This window comes from Portunus trituberculatus, chromosome 31 (assembly GCF_017591435.1).
Source record: "Portunus trituberculatus isolate SZX2019 chromosome 31, ASM1759143v1, whole genome shotgun sequence".
Taxonomy (NCBI): Eukaryota; Metazoa; Arthropoda; class Malacostraca; order Decapoda; family Portunidae; genus Portunus; species Portunus trituberculatus.
Window position 1 is genome coordinate 191,622 of NC_059285.1, and position 10,000 is coordinate 201,621.

At 45.3% G+C, this 10,000-nt stretch overlaps 1 protein-coding gene and 1 long non-coding RNA gene across 2 annotated transcripts in view; one reads left to right on the forward strand and one right to left on the reverse strand.

Moving 5' to 3' along the window:
* LOC123511629 overlaps positions 1-10,000 on the reverse strand; it is a 97,329-nt gene that overhangs the window by 42,124 nt on the left and 45,205 nt on the right. The window contains exon 3 of the long non-coding RNA XR_006676874.1: positions 1,492-1,763. This is a non-coding gene — a long non-coding RNA (uncharacterized LOC123511629). The remainder of the gene's footprint in view (positions 1-1,491; positions 1,764-10,000) is intronic.
* Positions 7,200-10,000, forward strand: part of LOC123511628 (leucine-rich repeat-containing protein 24-like) — a 12,478-nt gene continuing 9,677 nt past the window's right edge. Inside the window, exon 1 of the mRNA XM_045267661.1 lies at positions 7,200-7,461. The gene's annotated coding sequence lies outside the window, so the exon portion shown is untranslated. The remainder of the gene's footprint in view (positions 7,462-10,000) is intronic.

A 10,000-nucleotide genomic window follows, 5' to 3' on the forward strand; every position in this document is an offset into this window, starting at 1 on the left:
AAACAGGTAAAAGGTAACCAAATAGGTGAGAGGTAAAAGGTAACAAACAAGTAAGAGGAAACAGGTAACAAATAGGTAACAGGTATCACGTAACACGTAGCACGTAAAAAGTAACAGCTAACAGGTAACAAGTAACAGGTAAACAGGTAACAAATAACAGGTAACAGGTAACAAAAAGGTAACAAGTAACAGGTAACAAAAAGGTAACAAGTAACAGGTAGCAGGTAACAAATAACAGGTAGCAGGTAACAAGTAACAGGTAGCAGGTAACAAATAACAGGTAGCAGGTAACAAATAACAGGTAGCAGGTAACAAGTAACAGGTAGCAGGTAACAGGTAACAGGTAACAGGTAAGGTGAGGTGCAGGTACACTAGATTAATTTCAGGTCCTCTCATTACGGAATTCTTTTTTCACCTCATTTTCATTTTCCTCGAGGCTCGTGATTAGAAAACGTGGTAATCTGAAGGGACTGTAATTGTCCTGGTGGTGGTGGTGGTGGTGGTGGTGGTGGTGGTGTGTGAGTATTGTTGTTCTCGTTCTTGTAAGTGGCTGTAATGGTGGATATGGTGTTGTTTGCATGGTTGTTATTGTTTTGCTGTTGCGTGGTGGTGGTGGTGGTGGTGGTGTTGTGTGAGTATTGTTGTTCTTGTTCTTGTTATTGTAAGTGGCTGTAGCGGTGGTTATGGTGTTGTTTGCATGGTTGTTATTGTTTTGCTGTTGCATGGTGGTGGTGGTGGTGGTGGTGGTGGTTGTAGTAGGTGTCGCTAGAGACAGTGTGGTGGTGAAGTTCTGTTACTATATTTGTTTTTGGTGGTTATCGTGATCATTGTGGTAGTGGTGGTGGTGGTGGTGGTGGTGGTGGTGGTGGTGGTGGTGGTGATGGTGATAGTAGTGGTGATGGTGATGGTGATGGTGATGATGGTGGTGGTGGGTGGGTTATTAGCTGAGCAGTGTGGTGATGAAGTGGTGTGTCATCTATAATTGCTTTTGGTGATTATCGTGGTCAGTGACGGTCGCCTGCATAATGACTTCCCCATCTTGACAATAACAACTCATTCTGTCATCCATCTCTAACCTCTCCACAACAACTAAGTACTGTATACCATCCTGACAGCAACAACCAATGCATTGCCATCCTATTTCTGCAGGTCACATGTTATTTAATACCCTAGAAAACATCAACATACCCAACACAATAATATCAAAAGATTCCAGTTAAACCACCAGAGATCTCAATACGGCATTCTATTCTCTCTAGTCGTTCCTCTGCGTCTACGAGTACCAGTAACGACCAATCACTAACAACCAATCCCAGTTATTTCTTCGCCAGATCTCGCTCACTACTTGCACGCGACTGTCTTGAGGTTGGCAAGTGACGCGGTAGTCGTGACAGTGACATCGGCCGTTCAGGTCCACACGAAGGATCTAATGGATGACAAGCGAACATCTATAAACGTCATCTAATCTAATGCAACAAACTGTAACCTTACCCGCTGACTCAGATGTGTACTTGTTCCCTCTCTGGTCGACGTGACTTCAACACAGCCATTACTTGCAATGGTGATGCAGTTCGTCACAATGAAAGAGATTACTCCTGACGGCGAGTGGTTGGGCGGAGGCGTTCTGCCCCATGTGAGGCACTTTCGACAGTCAGGCCTCCGTCACGTGTTGGTGTGCCCCAGTACTCGGTATACAGTGCCCCAGCCAAGTAGTCCTCGCCTCGCTCCTCGCCTCGCCGCCTCAAGTATCAAGTAACGCACATCTGTGGAGGGAAATTGATTCTGAAACACCACAATATGAATACAGGTCGTGAAATTATCATTAGCAAGTGAATCAAATTAGTGTAAGGCTTAATTGGTATAAGATGAGAGCGGCGCAAGCCACTTCCTCCTCTCCCTCCTCCACCTGCTGCTCCCTCACCCTTGCGCCTCTCCCTCTCCCTGCTCACTATTGTAGACTCCTTCCTGTGTCGTGCTGCTACGTTGGCCCAGGAACGGGTGCCCACTAGCCACATAGGATTTGCCTTACAGCATTTCCTAAACTCTCACAATTGGTAGATTTTACTACAATACCGTCTTACACGGAAGTAGCCTGTATATGTTGTGGTCCGAGCACTGGGGCACTGGGGCAGGTGAGCAGTGCAGGGTAAAACAGAGTGTCTCGTGACGAAGGGCAGGCGTTAACTAACCACTGTGCTATCGTGCCTTGTTATGGATGTCTGTGGCCAGCTGAGCACTGTGTCTGAGCGTACTGCCAACATAGTGAGTGATGTATACCTGAGTATGTAGTCTGTCACCCATTGCTGGATTGTCATCCTGCTAGATAGAAAAATTATATATGTATACATGAGTAAGTGTGTGAGTGAATGACTGAATGACGGAGTAGCTTTCATACTTAGCTATTGATCGAACGACTGGCCGATTAACTACGTAAATAAAAGACTAACTGAAGTGTCTATTTTATGTTGAGACTGGAGAGGAAATGGCTTGGCTCCAGTCAGGCAATTGGCTCCACTCGTCATGGCCAGCGGCTGACTGGGAGGCAGAAGCTCTTCCAAAATTGAAACTAATGCCATGATCCCCTCACAGATTCCCCTCCTTTGTCCTTACCTGCTTGCATCCTCCCCACTGCCCTTTGTCTCCAAGTGTCCCCTCCACAACACTCTGCCGCTCTGTCTGTCCCTCTGTCCGTCCATCCGTCTGTCTGTCTGTCTGTCTGTCTACCTTTATAATGGAAACGCTATCATACCTTGTCTTACTCCTATTGCTGTTCCTTCTAGAACTACTATTACTACTACTACTAATACTAATACAGAAAACAATATAACTATTTCTACTACTACTACTACTACTACTACTACAGAAAACAATATAACTATTTCTACTACTACTATTACTACAAAAACAATATAACTATTTCTACTACTACTACTACTACTACTACTACTATAGAAACAATATAACTATTTCTACTACTACTACTACTACTACTACTACTACTACTACTACTACTACTACTACTACTACAGAAACAATATAACTATTTCTACTACTACTACTACTACTACTACTACCACTACTACTACTACTACTACTACTACTACTACAGAAACTATAAAATTGCTATTACTACAACTACTACTATTATTGCTACTAGTACTACTACTACTATTACTACTACTACTACTACTACTACTACTACTACTACTATTACTACTACTACTACTACAGAAACAACGATTCCTTCCTCTATCTTCACCACCACAACTACCACCATCACCACCACGATCACCACCATCACCACCACGAGATCAACTTGAAATCTTTCCTTGTTTCCTCTCATTTTTACCTCCTCTCTTCCCCTGATCGTTGTGGTCTTGTGAGCGTCGTCTGCACCCATAAAGGGACTCTCTCTCTCTCTCTCTCTCTCTCTCTCTCTCTCTCTCTCTCTCTCTCTCTCTCTCTCTCTCTCTCGAACTCAACTTCATTTTGATATTTTTCACTTCTCTCTTTCATTTCCCACCTTCTTTCCCTTCCGCTCTTTTGATTTTCGCTTCCTATTCCTCGTTTATTTTTCCTTTCCTCTTCTTTTCCTCCTCCTCCTCCTCTTTCATCTCCTACTTCTTCCTAACCTTTCATCCGCAAGTTTACGCCACGCTGTCTTATTTATTTATCTCCTCCTCCTCCTCCTCCTCCTCCTCCTCCTCCTCCTCCTCCTCCTCGCAGCAGCAGCAGCAGGTGACAACTACCCTAGAATATTTCGCAGCCCGTAAGTTGTGTTGGTCCATATTAAAGTCACTTCATTCTTTTCTCCCCAAAACTATGAACTGTGGAGAAAGTGAGGTTAGTCTGCCTTTACTTATCTTTCTGACTTATTCTACCCTAGAGAGAGAGAGAGAGAGAGAGAGAGAGAGAGAGAGAGAGAGAGAGAGAGAGAGAGAGAGAGAGAGAGAGAGACGTTTCTGATGTCCACAAAACCATCATTTGTGGAATTTATAATGCAATTCTCATTAGTCATATTATGCTCTCTCTCTCTCTCTCTCTCTCTCTCTCTCTCTCGATTTTTCGCACTGGTAATTGGTTTAATGGATGTTTGATGGAGAAGGTGCCTGAGCTGCGGTGGTGGTGGTGGTGGTGGTGGTGGTGGTGGTGGTGGCATTCAAGCATTTGAAGCATTCCCTCCTATTCCCAGTCGTACAGTCAGTCAGTGAAATTAACAGTTGATCAACCAGCTCCATACTAGTCAGTCAGTCACTCACTCACTCACTCACTCACTCAATAAATCAGTCAGTCAGTCAACCTATCAATCAGTTAGGCAGTCACAGTCAATCAGTCAGTCAGTCTATCAGTCAGTCAGTCAGTCAGTCAGTCAGTCAGTCAGCCAGCCAGCCAGTCGGTCGGTCAATTTGTCACTCACTCAATAAATCAGTCAGCCATTCAGCCAGCCAGTCAGTCAGTCAGTCAATCAGTCAGTCAGTCAGCCAGTCAACTTATCACTCTCAATAAATCAGTCAGCCAGTCAGCCAGTCAATCAATCAATCAGTCAGTCAGTCGGTCAATTTGTCTCTCACTCAATATATCAGCCACCCAGTCAATCAGTCAGTCAGTCAACCAGTCAACCAGTCAGTCAGTCAGTCAGTCAGTCAGTTCTGAGATGAACTTCAAGTTGGGAATATACAAGTTTTTTCCTCAAACCTCAAATTCCCTGTTCTTTTTTTCCTTCCTTCTTTTTCCTTCTTTATTTTCCTCTTTCCTTTCGTTCTTCCTTTTCCAGCACATTCTCTTCCTCCTCCTCCTCCTCCTCTTCACTCATGCTTCTCTCCTCCTTATTCCTTTTCCTTTATTATTATCCCTCCTTTCTCCTTTCCTGTTTCCTCCACGTCTCCTCCTCTTCCTCCTTTTCGTCTCCTGCTTCACTTCTTCCTCTTTCATCTCCATCCTCCTCTTCCTTTTTTCCTTTTTTTCCTTCTCCTTCCTCTCCCTCCTTTTTCTCCTCCTCTTCCTCTTCCTCTTCTCACCGACTTCCTTCATCTTTACATCCTCCTCCTCTTCCAAAAACCTTTCTTCCATGCCCCATTCTCTTCTTTCCTTCTTTTCTTCTTTCCTTCATTCTTTTCTTCCTTCTTTCCATTTTCCTCCTCCTTCTCTTCCTTCCTCCTTCCTTCCTTATTTCCTTCCTTTTTTCTTTCCCCACCCTGTTCCTTTCTTTCTTCTCTCGCTCCTTCCTTTCTTTCTTCTTTCTTTCCCCACTCTCTTCCCATTCTTCCTTCCTTCCTTCCTTTCTTCTTTCTCCTCTCCTCCTTCCTTCCTTCCTTCCTTCCTTCTTTCTTCTTTCATTCCCACCCTCTTCTCATCCTTCCTTCCTTCCTTCCTTCCTCCTCACCACTAAGTTTATAAAAGGCTTGAGAAACTTAGAATACTTTGAGCCACACGATAGACATTCTCTTAAAACGAATCTTGAAGCCAAAGAAATTAGCATTACTTTCTCCTGATCGGTAAAACACTCTCACTCTCACTCTCTCTCTCTCTCTCTCTCTCTCTCTCTCTCTCTCTCTGCCTAAGATGAAAATTTTCCTCTCTTGATTGTTACTTCGAGAGAGAGAGAGAGAGAGAGAGAGAGAGAGAGAGAGAGAGAGAGAGAGAGAGAGAGAGAGAGAGAGAGAGAGAGAGAGAGAGAGAGAGAGAGAGAGAGAGAGAGAGAGAGAGAGAGAGAGAGAGAGAGAGAGAGATATGGGGGTTAGGTTTACAGACATAGGACACTAAGGAAGAGAATGAAAACGAGAAGGGGAACAAAATATGGGCAAAAAAGAGGGAGGAGGAGGAGGAGGAGGAGGAGGAGGAGGTTAGAACAAACATCTGATTTACTATTTGAAGACGCCCACCCTTCCTCCTCCTCCTCCTCCTCCTCCTCCTCCTCCTTCCTCCTCCTCCTCCTCCTCCTCCTCCTCCTCCACCACCACCACCACCACCACCACCACCACCACCACCACCTCCTCCTCCTCCTCCTCTTCTATTATCTTCTCTTCTATTCGTCACCTCCGCCCTTTCAAAAAAAAAACAAGACCACCACCACCACCACCACTACCTCGTCCCATCTCCCTCCCACCATACACAGGGCCTCCTCTCCCTACCTCCCTCTCCCCCCTGCCTCGTCCATACACACTACAGCCCGCCTCTCCCTCATAAGGCTGTTGACAGACTCGTAATGCTCTTGGTAAATAAGACAAAATATAAAGCAGAATGTATTGGTAGGCTCTCTCTCTCTCTCTCTCTCTCTCTCTCTCTCTCTCTCTTTAGTGTAGAAAAGAAAGAGGGTGAAGGGATATAAAGAGAGAGAGAGAGAGAGAGAGAGAGAGAGAGAGAGAGAGAGAGAGAGAGAGAGAGAGAGAGAGAGAGAGAGAGAGAGAGAGAGGGGGAGTGAATGAAATGCTAAAGAGGGATTAGTGATGAATGAATGCCAGAGAGAGAGAGAGAGAGAGAGAGAGAGAGAGAGAGAGAGAGAGAGAGAGAGAGAGAGAGAGAGAGAGAGAGAGAGAGAGAGAGAGAGAGAGAGAGAATACACTCTGGTTGTGAGGCAGGTAAGGAAAATTAAAGGCAGAACAAAAGATGAATTTGAAGGAAGTGGAGGACGAGGTGGAGGAGGAGGAGGAGGAGGATAAAATCAAGAGGAAGAAGAAGAAGAAGAAGAAGAAGAAGAAGAAAAGAAGAAAAGCAGAAGAAAAAGAAAAGAAAAAGAAAAAAGAAAAGAAGAAAAGAAAAAGAAGAAAAAGAAGAAGAAGAAAGAAGATGATAAAAGAAAAAAAGAACAAAAATAACGAGGAGAACCAGAAAACAAGACAAACGATCACCAATAAAAACAAAACAAGACAAATTGAAACGTAAGAGAAAAAAAAATAGACGAAACAGAAGAGACGAAAGAAAAATAACTAAAAAAGACAAAAGAGGAGGAGGAAAACAGACCACCATTAATGAGAGAACCAAAAGAGAACAGATTAAATTAAGAAAACACAAAAAAATAAGAAAAAGGAGGGAAGTAAAGAGAGAGAGAGGGAAAAAACAAGAGACGTAGAGAAAGAGAGAGAGAGAGAACACCGGGCCATGATCAATGTAGTCCCTCTCTGGCCGACGCGTCACCACTGAACCCCGGAGCCAAGATAAAACCTACGGCGCGCCCTCAGCCTCCTCAGTGCCCGCTAAGGCTCAGTCGAGGTGGGAGAGGTTGTCAGCTGGTTCCGGTCGGGGATGGCTCGGGTGTGAGGGTGTGCGTGCGTGAGTGCGTGTGTTAGTCGCTGCGTCAGGAGCCCGATACCGTCGCTGCCGCCGCCGCCGCTGCCACACTCCCTGCTTCTCCCGACCAGTGTGTGAGCGGTAGTGGGTGCGGGAGGACGGAGCGTGTGAGACCAATCGATCCCTGCCACTGCGGTAATCCGGTTCGCCGCTCCGTCGCTGGCAAGACAAGAGGTTCGACTCCCGGATTTTTTTGGATTACCCACCATCACTTTGGAATTCTCTTCAGCATCACCACCACCACCACTACCACGACTATTGTTTCTACATACTACTACTGCTACTGCTAGTGCTACTACTACCATCACCACCACTACAGGAGATTGACTCACGAAAAACGGCTAACATGCTATCGTCTCTCTCTCTACTCTCTCTCTCTCTCTCTCTCTCTCTCTCTCTCTCTCTCTCTCTCTCTCTCTCTCTCTCTCTCTTCACCTTCCTATTCGTTTGAAGTTTGTCCAGCAAATCTCTCGGTCTCTTATTGGACTTTTCTTTATTTGATGGTTTTTTTACTTATCCTGCGTGACGTTACTCTTATTTTGCTGTCTCTCTCTCTCTCTCTCTCTCTCTCTCTCTCTCTCTCTCTCTCTCTCTCTCTCTCTCTCTCTCTCTCTCTCTCTCTGTGTGTGTGTGTGTGTGTGTGTGTGTGTGTGTGTGTGTGTGTGTGTGTGTGTGTGTGTATAATTCACCACGGTCGTCTGCTGGTCACCCAGCCAGTCTTCCCCATTACGGAGCGAGCTCAGAGCTCATAGACCGATCTTCGGGTAGGACTGAGACCACAACACACTCCACACACCGGGAAAGCGAGGTCACAACCCCTCCAGTTACATCCCGTACCTGTTTACTGCTAGGTGAACAGGGGCTACACGTTAAGAGGCTTGCCCAGTTGCCTCGCCGAGCCGGGACTCGAACCCGGTCCTCTCGATTGTGTGTGTGTGTGTGTGTGTGTGTGTGTGTGTGTGTGTGTGTGTGTGTGTGTGTGTGTGTGTGTGTGTGCGCGCGCGCCTCCTTCAGCCGTGTACTGTGAAATCTTTACTGTCAATACCCGATATTGTGACTTTTTTTTGGAAAGCTAGATAACGTTACGTGCAGAGGTAACCCAACACACACACACTCTCTCTCTCTCTCTCTCTCTCTCTCTCTCTCTCTCTGAACGTGTGGCTTAATCTCTTCTCGGCCTAAGCAAGTTATCCCTACAATGGAGCTAAAAGACCCTAAGTGAGGTCCTCCTTGTTCCCTCCAGCTCTCAAAGGCACCGCTGGCTCAGGTGACACGCCGATGTTCAAGGCACTCACACAGGCAGGTCTAGAACTGGAAGGAGTTTGGCTCTCTCTCTCTCTCTCTCTCTCTCTCTCTCTCTCTCTCTCTCTCTCTCTCTCTCTACCACTACTACTAATACTATTAATACTACTACTACTACGACTACAACTATTACTTCTACTACTAGTGTTACGCTAGAGAGAGAGAGAGAGAGAGAGAGAGAGAGAGAGAGAGAGAGAGAGAGAGAGAGAGAGAGAGAGAGAGAGAGAGAGAGAGAGAGAGAGTTGCCTGAAACTGCCTTGAATCTCCTTGAAAGAAATCACTGGAGGATTGTTGTAAATTTAAAGGGACATTAAGGAAGAGGAGGAGGAGGAGGAGGAGGAGGAGGAGGAGGAGGAGGAGGAGGAGGAGGAGGAGGAGGAGGAGGAGGAGGAGGAGGAGGAGGAGGTGAAAGAGTCAGAAAATATGGAGGAAAAGTTAGGCCAGATGCTCTCGAATGTCCATGGAAGAAAAAAGTTCACTGGAGGAGAAGAGAGAAATTGGAAAATAATGCAAAAAAAAGTTAATTCGCAGTGTTTGTGATGTGTGTGTGTGTGTGTGTGTGTGTGTGTGTGTGTGTGTGTGTGTGTGTGTGTGTGTGTGTGTGTGTGTGCACGCGAAAGGAACCGGACTTACACACACACACACACACACACACACAACGCTATTGACAAAATTGGCTGAAAAAAAAGACGAAGGCAAAGGAAAATATTGAGAGAGAGAGAGAGAGAGAGAGAGAGAGAGAGAGAGAGAGAGAGAGAGAGAGAGAGAGAGAGAGAGAGAGAGAGAGAGAGAGAGAGAGAGAGAGAGAGAGAGAGTAAAGAGTAAAGAGGAAAAGATAAGTAAAGTAAGAAAAGCATAAACAGGAGAGCAAGAGAGAAAAGTGAGAGAAAGTGCCATGATTATAAAACTTTGTTGCTTATCGCCGCTTACTTGAGAGAGAGAGAGAGAGAGAGAGAGAGAGAGAGAGAGAGAGAGAGAGAGAGAGAGAGAGAGAGAGAGAGAGAGAGAGAGAGAGAGAGAGAGAATTCATCCATAATCTATTCCTGCTGTATAGTCAATGTAATGATGGATACACACTCACGCACACACACATACACACACACACACACACACACACACACACACACACACACACACACACACGATGGACACAAACCTACCCAAGGAAGAATATGAGTGAACGAAATGATAACAGCCAAACACCAGCAAAGCTCAATGCATTACATCACATAGCCACAATATTAGAAGGGAAAGTTAGAGTAATGAAAACAAAATGTGAAAAGAGATCATGATATAGCGAAAGAGGATAGATGAACGTCTTTGTTTCACCTACGCTATTTCAAAAGGCCTCATCTAGATTTATACGAGTTTTTTTTTTTTAAGGTGTTTTTACGATTCTAGAGGCAGAGTG